Raw genomic sequence first — 20,859 nt, forward strand, 5'->3', positions numbered from 1 at the left:
AAGACAAAACCTTATTACACCTCCTGGCCGAACGGACCGGGCCTCTCCTTCACTTTCCGGACCAGTCAGAAGAATCGACACATACTTGGGATGATTTCTCCTAATCGTGGCGGATATTGTAAAGAATTCATCATCTATGTTTGGCTTGGAATTTCCAACATCTTTCGGTACGGCAGAACTTTTCTCAAATGACATCCTAACGAAAATTCTCTCACGCTACTTCCACCTTCGAAATAACTACAATGGAACAATACGAAGAGAAATTATTACGGAAAGTGCATGGAAATTATTTTATTAGGCACAGGAGATCCATCCTGGATGCAAGCCAATTTGTTTCAAAGTCATAATGCGCATATGCAAATAAATGGGGACTGACATTCCCTGCATCACCTCCTCATGCCAAGACCCTACCCTGCAGCGGGAAATTTTTGCCCAGCCGAGGAGGCGCGCCCCACCATGGGAACCATACACACGGTCACACCAGAAAAAAGGAGTAAACCCTAGAAGCTAGGTTTTCGCGGGAAGGGAATGACAATTACCAGCTCATGCATGCCTACTTTGCACGGTAATTGAGGCGGCCAACATCACTATGGTATTCACGCCTAAATGTTACTACAAGTTCGTGCAAAGCATACCTACGACTAGGATTCATACCAACGCAAAAGGACAACATTTCTACAAGTTCAGGAAAAGGTACGCCTGCAGCTAGGGTTTGCACTAATACAAAAAAACAACAACAAGAAAAGCAAGTTAAAGAGGAAGTGTTGGAAGAATACCTGGGATTCGCTCGTCCTCTTTATTGTTACCACACGGCCAGAATAAAAAAAAATATAGGTGTGAAGTAAAAGGAGAGGCCGGCCCTCCTTTTATAGGCGTGATACTTGGGGGTTTGAATAAGGAAAGAACTTCCTATTTGAGTCAAGTAAGGAAAAGAGGCAACCGGGCCCGCGAAGACCAATCACCATGGCAAGACCATCCGCGCCATTGCCTTGTCCCCACCACGCCAAGCCGTCCGCCATGCTTGCCTCACTAGGACCGCGCCATGCCTTGGCCCCATATGTCAAGCCGTCCGCGCATGCTTTGCCTCACCAAACTGCGTCATTGCCTTGGCCCTACCACGCCAAGCCATCCGCCATGCTTGCCTCGCCATGACCATGCCATGCCTTGGCCCCACATGCCAAGCCGTCTGCATGCTTTGCCTCACCAAACTGGGTCATTTCCTTGGCCCCACCATGCCAAGCCGTCTGCGCCATGACTTGCCGCACCAACACCGATAACTCGCCAAGCCACCGTCATGATGTTCCCTAACCCAGCCAAGGTGATGCATAGCCATACTAAGCCGACGATATTCATCTCACCACTTCACGGTCTACACCATGAATAGAATCTATGCAAGGCCGCCAAACACGAGGATCATGGACTCTCCTTACGTCTCGAAAAAGGTTAGTCGGACCTTCCTGACCATCTTTCCACGAATTGTCGTTTCAATTTTTTTCCTTACCCGTCACCACCTTATGCTTACCTCACAAAAATGCTCCTGTTCCGAGCTAAGCAAGGGACTTAATGTTGATGGTGGTTTTTATCTTAGGGTTAAAATCGTAAAACCGTACAACTGACATGACGTCACTATGACCATTAGCATATTTATTGAATCGATCAGCATGCCTACGTAAGAATTACCAGGTTTTTTTTTTATATGTCATGTTCCGCGGCAGAACCCTTAACATTGACTGACATCATCTATGCCAAACCCTAATTCTCATGCTACCGCGCTGATTAAAGTTTTTGAGAGTCGTTGTAGTAAATAGGATTCGAACTCAAAGATTTGTAAAGATTAAATTTAAAGGTTTAATAAAATTATATACAAAAAAAAATATTAATAATGGTGAGAGACTGGGACTAAGAATTTCACCAAATTCCATTCATGTGATTCAAATAATAATTCCATGCAATTATAGCTCAAATATTAAAAATATGGACTCTTATTCTTTGCCAATATATATTCTCAAAATATTAGTTATAAATCGTAAGCATGGAACATCAAACATTTAAGCAATCATGACCCATCAAATAAAATGATAACTAATTAATTCGAACCATAAATCAATTAAAAACAAGTGCAAAAGTCATAAAAAGAGTTATAAAAATTACCACATGCGTGAAATAGGGCTCCATCCGTCGTCCCAGTGTTGGGATTTAGCTTCTCATATTAATAACTTGCTCAAAATACATGTTTGTTTCTCAAAAGTTGATTAAAATGATAAAAATGAGTAAAACAGTGAATCTACGACCCACAGAAGGCGTCACAAAAAGAACGATAAGAGACAGGTGTTGCTGATGTTAAGACTGCACTGCGACCCTCCAGTGTGCGTCTTAGACACTGTTGATTAACGACTGTTTACGCCAGTCTGTTTTTCGTGTTCTTGGTGTTCTTCATCAGCAGCAGCAGCAGAAACAGAGTTTGATCAACTCGTGATTTCCTCCATTAATCCCAAATAATCTTCTTTTACTCGGGATATTTTCTTTCCTTTTTCAAAGAAATACGGGATTTTCTTTCCTTTAATTCCTCTTCCGCGCTTCTGTTGATGTGGAACACACTCCAAACAAGTTTCTACAGCATCCCAACTCCATCCAAACACGTACAAACACGCTGAATCCCGTGAACAACTCTTCCCTGCACGTATTCCCCTTTTTCCAGCTCGTGGATTGCCTAGCCAATTCAAGCCAATTATGGTCGAACCAAACACCCATATCATCTTTATTATGATATATCACATCTTTCCACAAAGTTTCAGCGATTGAATCGCACAAAATCACGTCCAAATGCAATCGAGAAAATCTGCCAGTGAAGAGGAAATATTTTCCCGCCAAAATATTTTTTGAATTTGTGAAGAAGTTCACCCCTTATCCAGTGGTCGCCCCCTTATCCGTTGCCGGAGTCCGAATAACACATGTCCCGGGTGCCTTTAGTAATTTTTCTGGGTTCCTCCGGTATATTTCTGGGGTGTCTTTAGTACTCTATCCTAGGGTGTAAAACACCACTTTTCAAGCCAATTTCGCCGCAAGAGCTTATTTTTCCAAAAACATCTACCAAAACATAAAATAACACAATAAGTATTTAATCGAGTCTAACAATACAGAACATTGAGAACAAAATAGACACATAAATGCGTCTATCAAATACCCCCAAACTTATTATTTGCTAGTCCTCGAGAAAAACTAATAAAAAATAAATAAAACCGAGTTAATCTCGGGAGGGTTTACCAGAGGTGTGCCCACAAAACCATTACTCCAGACCCTACCTATCTATGCAGAACCTTGGAAGGCACTAAAGAATCAACTTGGTTGGCATACTTATTGACTACAGGAGGAAGTACCCTGATGCGAAATTTCAATTGATGTACACGTGTTTGCACTCAAGCATACTAAAATTCATATAAAGTGACAGAGCTCTACTCAGATAGTTTCTGGACATCATAAACCGGAGTCAACCAATCACATGGATAGATTAAGAATATGGATGTAGAGAAAAATGTGGATGATATTGACTAAGGTGAACCTATCCTAATGGACTGAGATACTGGTCTGGACTAATATCAACACACTGGCAAATACAAGGGAACCAGTGGTCGATAATCCTAACTCTAGGTCAACTCAGCTGGCATATACAAGGGTACCAGTGGTCGACTTTATTGTATTTATTCCGGTTGGTCTGGTGGTCTGGTCTCAATTTTTTTTTTTTCATCTGAGTCACTCTATTTCACCCTAGTAATGGTAAAAAAAAAAGTGATTAGGATTCTTTCGATGTTTCCATCACAAGGATATGGCGAAACTACTATGTTTTCTTTTTCTAACACATGAGCTCTGTGCTTTTATGAATAGACTTTTTAGATGTTCCATCTAATCAGATTGGTTCCTCAAATCCTACAACCAAAATTCTTCCATCCACTTAGATTAGTTAGTGCCAACCTTAATAAGCATAAATTTCTAGTCTCTGGAGCTTATTTATTGCAACTAAGAACTTTCTCCCATACCCCCAAACTTAAATCTAACATTGTCCTCAATGTTCTAAAGATGAAATTAAAAGCATGAACAAGGAGAAACTGTTACCAATGAAGCAAAAGAGATAAGGAAAGATATTACCGTGTCGCATGAATATTGGGTTACCTCCCAAGAAGTGCTAAGTTTAAAGTCTTTAGCCAAACTAAGCAAGGATTAGTCACCACGTAGAATCATATAGTAGCAGCCGGAATAACTGTGGGTCATCTGGATCAAAAAGTGTTACCCACAAGAAGAGGAAACTGCAACAGACCAAGAAGATACCGAACATACCCTTGCTTAAGACAACTACATCTAGTTGTGGTTCAGGTTGAGGCTCTATAAAAGGGTCTAAATAAAAGGTTTTCATCGGTTGGATTTCCTCAAAGCTAAGATCCGGTTCAGGTATTAGAGTCTGGAAAAACTCAACTAAGAACTTAGAAGCACATAACAACAACCTGAATAATTGGGGATCCTCTAAGTCAATTAGATTTGACTCACAAAGTTGACCATAATGAGAGTAGTGGTCATTCTTAAGCAAATGTGTCGATTCTAATTTCCTAAAGCATTTAGGTTTAGTCTCACAACTTAATATTCGACACATTTGGAATATAAACTTTCCCACAGTTGGAAGAAAACTATTTGGTGGGAAAACAAAGTCAATCTGGGGATCATAGCCTGGGCAAACCACATCAACCAGAGGATGGGTTTCTAACGACTGAACTGTTTCCTAGACATCATTAGGTTCGGGAAAACGAGTATGAAGGTAATTTTGTAAAATTGTCGAGGAAGAGATATCAAGTCCTAAGTGAAGGTACTTTATGAGAGTTAAAGGTAAGGCACTAGGAAGGTGATAATCACCCCCAAACTTAGAGTTTTCAGTGTCTCTAGATAGACTAGTTACATTCTCCCTAATTTGTGGATCATTAGATTCTTGAAAATGGTCAATTGATTCTTCTAATTTATTATCAGATAGTGCATCTTTACTCATCTCTACGGGTATATCTTCTTCATCTAATACTATTGTTTCTAAGTCGTTAGACTCTAAAACATCATTTTCGGAATAAACTCGTTCCTCCAAACCACTATCGGCTTCGTAATCAAAAGGAAAAACTACATCATATAAAACGGTGGTATCCCTAATCAAATCCTCGTCCTTTTGAATATGTGAATAATCATAAAAATTATTTGGATTTGAACTAGAAATAATATAATCATTATAAAGCTCAATTGGATTAATAGATTCCTGATCACTATGCCTACATATTTCAGATTCTTCATTACTACTATCCTCATCATCATAATAGTACAAAGATGATTGAACCTTATCTAAATAAGTAGTGTCTTTTATTCTAGCCTCGTCCTCTAAATTAGGCAAATATTCATTATTGATATCAAGGGTAGAATTAGAAACCCTATTTTGGAAATTTAGATTATTTCGAGCAGCATTAGCCAACTGTTCATTTTCTGCCTCTAAACGTGCCTGAATTTCACTGAGCATAACACTTATACGTTCACCACTCTCGTTTATCATCTCAGAATATCGTTTACACTCTTCTTTTGAACTATTCATTGCAACTAAATGTTTATACGTCCTTTCAATCCGTTGTTGGGTATCTTCTAGAGATGGAACAGGTTCAGAAATATCATAATCAGGACTAGATTCCAAAAACGAGTAACCAGTACTACAGTGTTCCTGATTTTCTTGCTCGTAAGACCAATTCGCGTGTGGATAGTAATTGGGCTCACCATGGTATGAACCATAACCTTGAAAAGGTTGGCGTTCCCAACTACTATTCCCACCATGGTCATAAAAATGATGATGTCCATATTCAAATTCAGATCGATACTCATTGTATTGGCTTCTGTCATAACAGTTCGACATTCTTAATTACAAGGGAATTCTATACAATCACAAACAAGGATGACTCGACCAAATCAAACCTACTGATTTCTAGAAAACAAAAAGCAAGATGGCTCCACTTAGATTGTTTTCTAGACCAGCTTTTATTCCTTCGAAAAGGAATTCGTTACAATTTGAGCACACCCCTATGGAATCAATCCGAGCTAATGTAAGTTGAATCGAGGCGAGGGAAGCTCAGTGGAGCTTTGATACCCAAAGCCTCACCGGTATTACAAGGAGGCGCAGTCACGCATTCAACTCACAGAAACCATCAAGAACTTTGAAGTATGCTTAAAAGAGTAACCAATATTTTTCGAAAGATTTTCCTACCAAGCTCGTTACCCTATCGGTCTCGTTCTAATCAAATTTTAAGCATGGGTTCGCGTTAGGTTTCGTTTTCCTAAGGCGGGCAAGAAGGGAACGGTGATGAAATCCGAACCCTTATCTTATATGGCCAGTTCTTGCCCTTTACTAGGAAATTAAAGCAGTCGGTTCATTACTCAACATATAATCACCTTAAGGCAGACAGTAAACCCGCTGACAGGAGATTCACGCGTGTTTAGAAGTTTACCTCCCGTACCAGACGGGCGAAGAACCGCTGTAGTCGACTCGGGCCACTGACTCCGGTGTCAGTGTGCGAACCCGAGGGGCCGAGACGATATTGTAATCGTCGTCCTTCCTTGCAAACAATTTATATTTAATTTTTTTTTATATAACCCTTCCGTAGGGTTTAAAATTAAAATAAATTGTCCAAAGTCCAGTCCAATGAAAAGAAATACAAAAAATAATAATAATAATTACAAAAATAAAATAAAATAAAATGGAAAGTCTCTTAATAAAAAAATCTCTCTCTTTTTTCTTTATTTTTTTTGTTTTGTCTTTTTTCCTTCTCTTTTAGCTTTAAGCTTTGATTCCAAGGTCTTTAGTATCCAACTTCAAACCTGTAATACAAAGACACAACCAAAGAGACGTAAAAATAACAAATGGAATAATAAAAAAATAATAAAAACCTAAAAATTCTACCTAAGCACAAATCCGCGTCGGCGGCGCCAAAATGATTAAAGTTTTTGAGAGTCGTTGTTGTAGTAAATAGGATTCGAACTCAAAGATTTGTGAAGATTAAATTTAAAGGTTTAATAAAGTTATATACAAAAAAATATTAACAATGGTGAGAGGTACTGGGACTAAGAATTTCACCAAATTCCATTCATGTGATTCAAATAATAATTCCATGCAATTATAGCTCAAATATTAAAAATATGGACTCTTATTCTTTGCCAATATAGATTCTCAAAATATTAGTTATAAATCGTAAGCATGGAACATCAAACATTTAAGCAAGCATGACCCATCAAATAAAATGATAACTAATTAATTCGAATCATAAATCAATTAAAAACAAGTGCAAAAGTCATAAACAGAATTATTAAAATTACCACATGCGTGAAATAGGGCTCCATCCGTCGTCCCAGTGTTGGGATTTAGCTTCTCATATTAATCACTTGCTCAAAATACATGTTTGTTGCTCAAAATTTGATTAAAATGATAAAAATGAGTAAAACAGTGACTGTACGACCCACAGAAGGCGTCACAAAAAGAACGATAAGAGACAGGTGCTGCTGATGTTGAGACTGCACTGCGACCCTCCAGTGTGCGTCTTAGACACTGTTGATTAACGACTGTTTACGCCAGTCTGTTCTTCGTGTTCTTGGTGTTCATCAGCAGCAGCAGCAGAAACAGAGTTTGATCAACTCGTGATTTCTTGATCCTGAGCTATCCTCTCGACCTCCAACTCTCGACACCCCCTCTAGGACTCCCAGGGAACCTATTTAAACCAAAAGCACGCGTTGAATCTCCTCCATTAATCCCAAATAATCTTCTTTTACTCGGGATATTTTCTTTCCTTTTTCAAAGAAATACGGGATTTTCTTTCCTTTAATTCCTCTTCCGCGCTTCTGTTGATGTGGAACACACTCCAAACAAGTTTATACAGCATCCCAACTCCATCCAAACACGTACAAACACGCTGAATCCCGTGAAATACTCTTCCCTGCACGTATTCCCCTTTTTCCAGCTCGTGGATTGCCTAGCCAATTCAAGCCAATTATGGTCGAACCAAACACCCATATCATCTTTATTATGATATATCACATCTTTCCACAAAGTTTCAGCGATTGAATCGCACAAAATCACGTCCAAATGCAATCGAGAAAATCTGCCAGTGAAGAGCAAATATTTTCACGCCAAAATATTTTTTTGAATTTGTGAAGAAGGTCACCCCTTATCCAGTGGTCGCCCCCTTATCCGTTGCTGGAGTCCGAATAACACATGTCCCTTGGGGTGCCTTTAGTAATTTTTCTGGGTTCCTCCGGTGTATTTCTGGGGTGTCTTTAGTACTCTATCCTAGGGTGTAAAACACCACTTTTCGAGCCAATTTCGCCGCAAGAGCTTATTTTTCCAAAAACATCGACAAAAACATAAAATAACACAATAAGTATTTAATCGAGTATAACAACACAGAACATTGAGAACAAAATAGACACATAAATGCGTTTATCACGCGCCAAGGCATGCCAACCATGCCAGCCGCACCACTGTGCCAATGTAAAACCATGCCAACCAAATCTTCGTGCCAAGGCATACCAACCATGCCAGCCGCACCATTGTGCCAATGGATAACCATGACATCCACATCTCCGCGCCAAGGCATACCAACCATGCCAGCCGCACCACTGTGCCAATGGCAAACCATCCCAGCCACATCTCCGTGCCAAGGCATGCCAACTATTCCAGCTGCACCACTGTGCCAATGGCAAATCATGCCAGCCACATCTCCGCGCCAAGGCATGCCAACCATGCCAGCCGCACCACTGTGACAATGGCAAACCATGCCAGCCACATCTCCGCGCCAAGGCATGTCAACCATGCCATCCGCACCACTGTGCCAATGCCAAAGCATGCCAGCCACATCTCCACGCCAAGGCATGCCAACCATGCCAGCCGCACCACTGTGACAATGGCAAACCATGCCATCCACATCTCCGCGCCAAGGCATGCCAACCATGTTAGCCGCACCATGCGCCAATGGCATGCCAAACCCTTGCCCCCACCATGCCAAGCCAATCGCACCTTGCCTTGGCGCCAACCATGCTAGCTGCACCATGCGCCAATGGCATGCCAAACCCTTGGCCCCACCATGCCAAGCCAATCGCGCCTTGCCTTGGCCCCAACCATGCTAGCCGCACCACGCATATGCCAAACCCATGGCCCCGCCATGCCAAGCCAACCCCACCTTGCCTTGGCCCCACCATGCCAAGACGTCCGTACCAATCCCTTGGCCCCACTACGCCAAGCCATCCGCGCCATTGGCCTTGGCCCCACCATGCCGGCCTTCCCCATGCGTCTACCAAAACGAAGGCGTGCGACGATCAACGGCCAACCTTCCATCCTGGATGCAAATCCTATCCGTCCAAGTTCGCCAAACAACGCATGGTAACCTTTGGCCCAAAACCCTAGTTTTGGCCATGCCAGACCGCGCCAAGGCATGCCATGCCACATGTGCGAATGACATGCCAACCACCTTGCCGCGCCATACCATGTCGGCCTTCCCCATGCGGCTACCAAAAGGAAGGCGTGCGACGATTAACGGCCACCCTTCCATCCTAGATGCAAATCCTAGCCGTCCAAGGTCGCCAAACAACGCATGGTAACCTTTGGCCCAAAACCATAGTTTTGGCCACGCCAAACCGCGCTAAGGAATGCCATGCCACATGTGCCAAATGGCATGCCAATCACCTTGCCGCGCCATACTATGCCGTCTTTCCCCATGCGGCTACCAAAACGAAAGCCTGCAACAATCAACGGTCACTTTTTCATCTAAGATGCAGATCTTAGCCATCCAAGGTTACCAGTTAACGCATGGAAACCTTTGTCCCTAGTTTGGTCGCGCCTAAACAAAGCCAAAACCCTAACTTTTGTCTGCGCCTAAACTGGGCCATATTAAAGCCATAATGATCATACTTTCATGCCACTGGCTACCAAACGAAAGGTTGCAATAATCAACGGCTACCTTCCTCTTAAGATGCAAAATCTCGATCGTTGAAGGTCACCACCGAGCCGGCAAGTCTCCCAAGCTCAACTTGACAGACAACAACAACATGCTACTTGTTTTCCACGAAAACACTCGAGACATCAACACATGTCACAAACTGGGGGATGCTCATTGGGAATTGGTTTGGCGGTTTACAGCGTGCGATGTACACTACGCTCGTTATAAGAAAGTGTCATAAGGATGAGGCAATTAGTAAATACAGGGAGTAATGGTGAAACGTTTTCTTTTATGGAACATCAATTCCAAGCGTTACAGGTTACCACCTCCTCCCATTTACTCACCCATTTTCCATTTCTTAATGAGACCAGAGTACGTTTCACTTCGACTTGTATAAATAGGCATTACCTATTTCCACCGAACGACAAGTTCTGGTCAGGAGCATACAATACTCAGAAAACGTTTGCTAGCTTTCCCATCTGTTAGCTTCCCACTTTCTGATACAAGTCACAAAACAACTACTCTTCCAGAATCAATTATTCTGGTCTCAGCACTCTCTTCGCTTCCCTCTCCAAAACGAACCCTTCTCCTCCTATTTGTGACCGAAGCAAGTCTGGAACGACCATTTCTTGGTTTAGGCCGGATTTGTACAGATTGATCTCTCGAATGTAAAGAACTCCCTTGCAATACATTGTTTAGGGTTTAGACTCGTTTCTCACCCACACGCCCGAAATTACCGAAATCAGCAGAAACCGTTTTCACCCTCAAACAACTGGGAAGGACCTTTCATAGTAACAAAGGTAGCAGAGAGCGGGTATTACAAGCTCAGACGCATAAACGACACGAATATCAAGTCACTAATCAATGGTAAATACTAAATAAGCTTTATGTATGAACAAATCAATGTAAAACCATTGTTTCGAATAAATACCAACTTTTGATATATGATTCGTAACATCTACCAAGATCGCGGGAATGCCAATGGCGCCCGAAAATACTGGCAAAAGGGTGCGTAAGTGCTAATGGAGCCCGATCGACTGAAAAATTTACTAAAGGTTGCAGGAGTGCCAATGGCGCCTGATCGACTGACAAAAGGTTGAGGGAACGCTAATGTCTCCCGATCGACTAACAAAAGGCTGAGGGAGTTCCAATGGCGCCCGATCGGCTGACAAATTTACAGGAATGACAATGGCGCCTGATCGACTGACAAAAGGTTGCGGGAATGCCAATGGTGCCCGATCGACTGACAAAAGGCTACGGGAGTGGCAATGGCGCCCGATCAGCTGACAAATTTACTAAAAAGGTTGCGGGAAAGCCAATGGCGCCCGATCGACTGACAAAAGGCCGTGGGAGTGCCAATGGCGCCCGATCGGTGATAGGCACATTTTTGTGTCTTATATAATCTCAATTGTATATATATTAGTGCTCGATTTTATATTTATTATGGCTTTTTATGTCCCTGTAGGTATTTTTGGAGAAATAAGCTTTTGCGGCGAAATTGGCTAAAAAACTGGTTTTAGCGCTCGTGGGAGAAAATTACTATACGGACTCTCACTTTGGATAAGGGGAGGTCATCTTCTTCATTTGAAATTTGAATTTTGGAGGGAAAATAAGAACAAAAATAGGGTTGAAGAATTGAAGGTGTTCTAGGGAGATTCAATGGCTGAAATCAAATGGGTTTGTCCCTCTTGGCTAAACAGGGCTGGTAATGGTCTTATTTTTGCTCAGAATTGGCTAGGCAATCCGCAGAAGATGAATCAAGTTTTATAGTTTTTGGCGGGAAAAATATGCATGCAACTGGCAGAGTTTGGGATTGAATTCGATCGATTTCCAGAGTGATTCAATGGCTTAAATTGATTGGGTTTACTCCCTAGGCCTAAACAGGCCTGGTGAAGTCTTTTGTTTGAACCCAAATTGGCTAGAATAGCCGGAAAAAGAAATAGAAGTCAGGTTTTGCACGGGTCTCTGTATGACTTATTTTTGGAATTCTAGGAAGACTAAAGGCAAGAAACTCTTCCAAAAGATACATATCTATCTAAGGAAGAGTTTGAGATAAGTTGGAAAGCTCAGAAACGCATGAAACAATTTTGGGAAGAGATTATTGTCGTAACTGCCAAGAAAAGAAAAGAAGAGATTTCGAGAAGTTTTGGGGAGATTAAATCGCTCTGTTGGCTATATATAAGTTGCTGGGAGTTCATAGAAGGGAGTCGAGACTTTGGGGGACTGAGCTGAGGTCTTGGTGAAGCTGCAGAGGTGAAAATCAAGAGTTGCAGAGAAGACGTTTCTGCTGCTGAAGAACGACGTCGTAGAACACGTCGCAACTTAGCAAGAAACCGTTACCTAATCTTTCAAATCCAATACCTTTGTAACAGCTTTGCAAAAACTATTCCTGTTAGAATTTATTTGTAAGAGCAGCTTCCGTAACAGAGGATTATGTAGCAATTATATCTGTTACAGATTCACTTCTTCAATAAAAACACCTATTTTAGCCATGATTAAATATTTTGAGCGTGTTTTTGACATGAGGAGCTAAACCCCAACACTGGGATGATGGGGGAAGCCCTATTTCACAATCACTTGGTAACTATAATTGATTCTTTATGACTTTTGCACTTGTTTTAATCGATTTATGATTTTTCTTGATTAGTTTTGATTTTGTTTGATGTCGCATGCTGGGTTTTAGGAACTTTTGATGCGTCATGCTTGTGATTTACATCTAATGCTTTATAAAATCTACTTTTGGCAAAGAAAAGAGGCAACAAAAGAGCTAGAATTGTTATGAGTCATCATATGAACCAATTGAATGTGATTAGTGGTGAAATCCTAAGTCTCAGTACCTCTCGATATTCGTGACAACCTTGTGAATATATTTTTAGTATTTTTATTCTTAGTTCTTAAATCAAACCTTTACACAATCCGAGTTGAACGAACTTTACTACCACTTTCAAAACTACATCAATCGGCTGACAAATTTACTAAAGGTTGCAGGAATGCCAATGGCACCTGAAATTCGCCGCAAACTGGGAAGGACCTTTCAGAGTAAGAAAGGTAGCAGAGAGCGGGTATTACAAGCTCAGACGCATGAACGACACGAAGTCGATCAATTGTAAATGGCTAAAGAAATTTTATGCATGAACAAATCAATGTAAAACCATCATTTCGAATAAAGACCAAATTTTGATATATGATTCGTAACATCTACCAAGATCGTGGGAATGCCAATGGAGCCCGAAACGACTGGAAAAAGGCTGCGGGAGTGCTAATGGCGCCTGATCGGCTGCAAAAGTTACTAAAGGTTGTAGGAGTGCCAATGGCGCCTGATCTACTGATAAAAGGTTGCGGGAACGTTAATGGCGCCCGATCGACTGACAAAAGGCTGCGGGAGTGCCAATGGCGCCCCATCGGCTGACAAATTTACTAAAGGTTATAGGAATGCCAATGATGCCTGATCGACTGACAAAAGGTTGCGGGAATGCCAATGGCGCCTGATCGACTGACAAAAGGCTGCGGGAGTTCCAATGGCGCCCGATCGGCTAACAAATTTACTAAAGGTTGCGAGAATTCCAATGGCACCCGATCGACTGACAAAAGGCTGTGGGAGTGCCAATGGCGCCCGATCGGCTGACAAATTTACTAAAGGTTGCAGGAATTACAGTGACGCCTGATCGACTGAAAAAGACTGCGAGAATGCTAATGGCACCCGATCAACTGACAAAAGATTACAAGAATTTCAATGGCTATTAACCAATTTAACACACATCCCTCCCTCCCAATCCCCTGATTGAACAAATGAAGGGGGAGTAGGCGCGTTTAACATACATCCCTCCCTCCCAAACCTTGTTGAGAAAAATAAAGGTAGAGTAGGCGCGTTTAACATACATCTCGCCCTCTCAATTCCTGTTGAGAAAAATGAAGGGTGGGAGTAGGCGCGTCTAACATACATCGCGCCCTCCCAAACCTCGTTGAGAAAAATGACGGGGGAGAAGGCGCGTTTAACATACGTAGGCCCTCAAAAACCCCGTTAAGAAAAATGACGGTGGAGTAGGCGCTTTTAACATACATCCCTCCCTAACCCTGTTGAGAGAAATGAAGGGGGGTGTAGGCGCGTTTAATTTTTGGACACTTTTTGGACTTTATTTTTGGACTGGACATTATTTTTTAAAACCCTACGGATGGGTTAAGATTAAATATAAACGGTTTGCAGGGAAGGACGACAGTTAAGATACTGTCTCGGCCCCTCGGGTTCGTACACTGACATCGGAGTCGGTGGCCTGAGTCGACTTCAACGGTCCATCGCCCGTCTGGTACGGGAGGTAATACTCTAACCACCCACGAATCCCCTGTCAGTGGGTTTTTTTTGTGTGACAACTCACACCCCTGCAATAGAATGTCGAACTGGTATTACAAGAGCCAATACAACGAATATCCGACTGAGTTTCAAAATGGACGTTACTACTTTGACCATAATGTGAATAGTGGTTGGGAACATCAGCCTTTTCAAGGTTATGGCTCATACCTTGATGAGCCCAATTACTATCCACACACGCACCGGTCATACAAGCAAAATTCTTATATTTCTCCTTTAGAAGAGTCCCTCAGGAAATTAGAGGAGTCGGCACGTAAGTTAGCTGAGATGAATAACTTAGTTTATGACGAAAGAGAACTTTCTATAGAGGAATCCTTCAAGTTGATAGCTGAGACGAACGAAAGAATTGCTCGAAATAATCTTCCAATACAGTGATTCCAATAGTACCCTTGAAAATGAGGATAGTTATTTGCATAATCAAGATGACGAGGATAAAATTGGTAACACAACTTGTTTAGATGAGGTTCAACAATTTTCATGTTATTATGATGATTCTGATGTAGATAGTGTTGATGAAGAATTTGAAATATGTAGGCATAGTGATCAGGAATTTGTTACTCCAAATGAACTTTATGATGATAGTGTTATTTTTGGTTCAGATCCCGATAATTTTAATGATTATTCACCTATTCAAAAGGACGGGGATTTGATTAGAGATACCACTTATTTAGATGATGTAGTATTTCCTTTTGATTACGAAGTCGATAATGGTTTAGAGGAACGAGTTTATTATGAGAATACCGTTTTAGAGTCTAGCGATTTAGAAACAATGGTCTTAGACGAAGAAAATGAACTCGTACAACTATTAAATATGAGTGAGGATGCGTCACTTGAGTATAACCTAGAAGAAGCAATTGACTATTTTCAGGATTCCAACGATCTAGAAATTAAGGAAATTGTAGCTAGTCTATCTAGAGATACCCAAAACTCTAAGTTTGGGGGTTATTAACATTCTCCATGTGTCTTAACTCTTAGAAAGGTCCCTCACTTCGGACTTGACATATGTGCCTCAACCATTTTGCAAGATTATCTTCTTACACGCTCTCCTGAACCTAGTGATGTCCATAAGGAAGTTCAGTTGTTAGAAACCCATCCTCTGGTTGATGAGGTTAGACCAGGCTATGATACCAAGATCGACTTTGTTTTCCCACCAAATATTTTTCAACCAATTGTGGGAACGTATAAATTTCAGATGTGTCAATTATTTAGTTTTGAGACTAAACCTAATTACTTTAAGAGATTAGGGTCGATACATTTGCTTAAGATTGACCACCAGTTTCATCGTGGTCGATTGTGTGAGTCAAAACTGATTGACTTTAAGGATCCTCAATTATTCAGGTTATTATTATGTGTTTTTAAATTTTTACTTGAGTTTCTTCATACTCTAATACCTGAACCGGATCTTAGCTTTAAGGAATTCCAACCCATGAAAATATTTTATTTGGACCCAGTTATAGAACCTGAACCTGAACCACAGCTAGATGTAGTTTTCTTAAACAGGAAACTAGACAAGGGTGTGCTTTATTTGTTTATTTTCTTAACAGGTTGCAGATTCCTTTTATTTGTGATAGCTCTATTTGGTTTTGATGACCCACAGAAATTTCGGCTATTACTTTATGATTTTATGAGGTGACTAATCCTTTCTTAGTCTGGCTGAAGACTTTAAACTTAGCACTTCTTGGGAGGTAACCCAACATTCATGCGACACGGTAATATCTTTCCTTATCTATTTTGCTTCAAATGGTAACAGTTTCTCCTTGTTCATGCTTTTAATTTCATCTTTATAACATTGAGGACAATGTTAGATTTAAGTTTGGGGGTATGGGAGAAACTTTTTAGTTGCAGTATGAATAAATAAACTCCATAGCTTAGAAATTTATGTCTATTGAGGATTTCACTAACTAATCTAAGTGGATGGAAGAATTTTGATCGTAGGAGTTGAGGAACCAATCTGATTAGATGGAAACATCTAAAAGAGTCTATTCATAAAAGCACAGAGCTCGGGTGTTAGAAATAACATGATAGTTTCACCATATCTCGTTGAGTCCTTTTCACTTCTATTTTTATTTTTATTTTTTTTTAAACCATGTTTCTCTAAGTGATAGGTGGGGCCCATGATTCAAGTTGTTACCAATGCTAGGGTGAATTAGAGTGATTGAGTTACAAAGAAAAAGGAAAAAAAAAAAGACCAGACCAATTAGACCAAACGGATCAAAAAAAAAACAGTGAATAAAGTCGACCACTGGTTCCCTTGTATATGCCAGATGCGTCGAACTAGAATTAGGATTATCGATCACTGGTTCCCGTGTATATGCCAGTGTGTTGATATTAGTCAGACTAGTATCTCAATCCATTAGGATAAGTTCATTTTGGCGGAGGCCTTCAGACAGATATGGGAAACGCCGTTCACTTAGTAAACATCAAAACCATCTATGTTTTTCTTTATATCCATCTTATTGATCTATCCATGTGATTAGTTTTGACTCCGGATATTGATGTCCATAGTGCGACTATCTGAGTAGAGCTCTGTCACTTTATATGAATTTTAATATGCTTAAGTGCAAACTCGTGTATATGAATTGGAATTTTGCATCAGGGTACTTCCTCCTGTAGTCAATAAGTATGCCAACCAAGGAGATTCTTTAGTGCCTTCCAAGGTTCTGCCTAGATAGCTAGGGTCTGGAGTGTAAAGGTTTTGTGGGTATATCTCTTGTAAGCCCTCCGGAGACAACACTCCGCCACTAGGGACACTTAGGGGTTTAAAGGCTTATTGCATACGCTAAATGCAATCGACGATGCATGCGTCAGTGAGTTAGGATTTTATTTAATTTACTCGAGGACTAGCAAATAATAAGTTTGGGGATATTTGATAGGCACATTTTTGTGTCTTATATAATCTCAATTGTATATATTATTAGTGCTCGATTTTATATTTATTATGGCTTTTTATGTCCCTGTAGGTATTTTTGGAGAAATAAGCTTTTGCGGCGAAATTGGATAAAAAAGTGGTTTTTGCGCTCGTGGGAGAAAATTACTATACGGACTCTCACTTTGGATAAGGGGGTCATCTTCTTCATTTGAAATTTGAATTTTGGAGGGAAAATAAGAACAAAATTAGGGTTGAAGAATTGAAGGTGTTCTAGGGAGATTCAATGGCTGAAATCAAATGGGTTTGTCCCTCTTGGCTAAACAGGGCTGGTAATGGTCTTATTTTTGTCCAGAATTGGCTAGACAATCCGCAGGAGATGAATCAAGTTTTATAGTTTTTGGAGGGAAAAATATGCATGCAACTGGCAGAGTTGGGGATTGAATTCGATCGATTTCCAAAGTGATTCAATGGCTTAAATTGATTGGGTTTACTCCCTAGGCCTAAACAGGCCTGATGAAGTCTTTTGTTTGAACCCAAATTGGCTAGAATAGCCGGAAAAAGAAATAGAAGTCAGGTTTTGCACGGGTCTCTGTATGACTTATTTTTGGAATTCTAGGAAGACTAAAGGCAAGAAACTCTTCCCAAAGATACATATCTATCTAAGGAAGAGTTTGATATAAGTTGGAAAGCTCAGAAACGCATGAAACAATTTTGGGAAGAGATTATTGCCGTAACTGCCAAGAAAAGAAAAGAAGAGATTTCGAGAAGTTTTGGGGAGATTAAATCGCTCTGTTGGCTATATATAAGTTGCTGGGAGTTCATAGAAGGGATTCGAGACTTTGGGGGACCGATCTGAGGGCTTGGTGAAGCTGCAGAGGTGAAAATCAAGAGTTGCAGAGAAGACGTTTCTGCTGCTGAAGAACAACGTCGTAGAACACTTCGCAACTTAGCAAGAAACCTTTACCTAATCTTTCAAATCCAATACCTTTGCAACAGCTTTGCAACAGCTATTCATGTTAGAATTTATTTGTAAGGGAAGCTTCTGTAACAGTGGATTCTGTAACAATTATATCTGTTACAGATTCACTTCTTCAATAAAAACACCTATTTGAGCCATGATTAAATATTTTGAGCGTGTTTTTGACATGAGGAGCTAAACCCCAACACTGGGATGATGGAGGAAGCCCTATTTCACAATCACTTGGTAACTATAATTGATTCTTTATGACTTTTGCACTTGTTTTAATCGATTTATGATTTTTCTTGATTAGTTGTGATTTTGTTTGATGTCGCATGCTGGGTTTTAGGAACTTTTGATGCGTCATGCTTGTGATTTACATCTAATGCTTTATAAAATCTACTTTTGGCAAAGAAAAGAGGCAACAAAAGAGCTAGAATTGTTATGAGTCATCATATGAACCAATTGAATGTGATTAGTGGTGAAATCCTAAGTCTCAGTATCTCTCGATATTCGTGACAACCTTTTGAACATATTTTTAGTATTTTTATTCTTAGTTCTTAAATCAAACCTTTACACAATCCGAGTTGAACGAACTTTACTACCACTTTCAAAACTACATCAATCGGCTGACAAATTTACTAAAGGTTGCAGGAATGCCAATGGCGCCTGAAATTCGCCGCAAACTGGGAAGGACCTTTCAGAGTAAGAAAGGTAGCAGAGAGCGGGTATTACAAGCTCAGACGCATGAACGACACGAAGCCGATCAATGGTAAATGGCTAAAGAAGTTTTATGCATGAACAAATCAATGTAAAACCATCGTTTCGAATAAAGACCAAATTTTGATATATGATTCGTAACATCTACCAAGATCGCAGGAATTCCAATGGCGCCCGAAACGACTGGCAAAAGGCTGCGGGAGTGCTAATGGCGCCTGATCGGCTGCCAAAGTTACTAAAGGTTATAGGAGTGCCAATGGCGCCTGATCTACTGACAAAAGGTTACGGGAACGCTAATGGCGCCCGATCGACTGACAAAAGGCTGCGGGAGTGCCAATGGCGCCCGATCGGCTGACAAATTTACTAAAGGTTACAGGAATGCCAATGACGCCTCATCGACTGACAAAAGGTTGCGGGAATGCCAATGGCGCCTGATCGACTGAAAAAAAGGCTGCGGGAGTTCCAATGGCGCCCGATCGGTTGACAAATTTACTAAAGGTTGCGAGAATTCCAATGGCACTCGATCGACTGACAAAAGGCTGCGAGAGTGTCAATGGCGCCCGATCGGCTGACAAATTTACTAAAGGTTGCAGGAATTCCAATGACGCCTGATCGACTGAAAAAAGACTGCGGGAATGCTAATGGCACCCGATCAACTGACAAAAGATTACAAGAATTCCAATGGCTATTAACCAATTTAACACACATCCCGCCCTCCCAATCCTCTGATTGAACAAATGAAGGGGGAGTAGGCGCGTTTAACATACATCCCTCCCTCCAAAACCTTGTTGAGAAAAATAAAGGTGGAGTAGGCGTGTTTAACATACATCTCGCCCTCTCAATTCATGTTGAGAGAAATGAAGGGTGGGAGTAGGCGCGTCTAACATACATCGCGCCCTCCCAAACCTCGTTGAGAAAAATGACGGGGGAGAAGGCGCGTTTAACATATATCCGCCCTCCCAAACCCCGTTAAGAAAAATGACGGGGGAGTGGGCGCTTTTAACATACTTACATCCCTCCCTAACCCTGTTGAGAGAAATGAAGGGGGGAGTAGGCGCGTTTAACATACATCTCTCCCTCCTAATCCCTGTCGATAAAAATAAAGGGGGGAGTAGGCGCGTTTAACATACACCCCGTCCTCCCAGTTCCTTGTTGAGAAAAAAACAAAGAGGGGAGTAGGCGCGTTCCACATACACCCTGCCCTCCCAGTTCCCTGTTGAGAAAAATGAAGGGGGGAGTAGGCGCGTTTAACATACATCTCGCCCTCACAATCCCTGTTGAGCAAAATGAAAGGGGGAGTAGACGCGTTCAACATACATATCCCGCTCCCCCTACCCCGCTAAAAAAAACGAGAGAGGGGTAGGGGGTGAGGGTCAATACGCTTTATCACAAGTTCCTACCCAGCAACCCTGTTAAAAGAAGAGATGGAATAAGCATATCCTTGATTAAACCCTCATAAAAGAGGGACAGAATGGAGGTAGACGGAATGAAATACATCACATAGAATAAATACCCGAGTACAAAGGAAAGCTAAAAAATAAATAAAAAATTAACCAACGACCACAAGTCGTCTGTCACTCATTCATCATCTGATAGTAACACGCGACAATGAGCAATATCTACATCTACAGACTGCACCATTAAGAGAGCTTCCTCACACTGATCAATAGCAGTAGCCAACGCATAATCGGCTTCATTATCCAATTCAGTGAGATCCTTTATTTCGCTGGGAACCTTTGATTTACGAGCAGCGTCTAGCACTTCCTCTCGACCATGATAAATCGCGCGTATCTAGTCCACGTGCACCACCCGAGAAGACAAAAACATGTCTATCTCCCCCATCAAAAGGAACAAACGCCTCAATTCACCAGGGATGTCAAAGGAGCGAACAAGCATGGAGACCGCTACAAGGGTTAAAGTATACCCGTGCAAGTGAGGGGAAGCTCGCTCAGAAATA

The sequence above is a fragment of the Papaver somniferum genome, unplaced genomic scaffold, assembly GCF_003573695.1.
Source record: "Papaver somniferum cultivar HN1 unplaced genomic scaffold, ASM357369v1 unplaced-scaffold_137, whole genome shotgun sequence".
Taxonomy (NCBI): domain Eukaryota; kingdom Viridiplantae; phylum Streptophyta; class Magnoliopsida; order Ranunculales; family Papaveraceae; genus Papaver; species Papaver somniferum.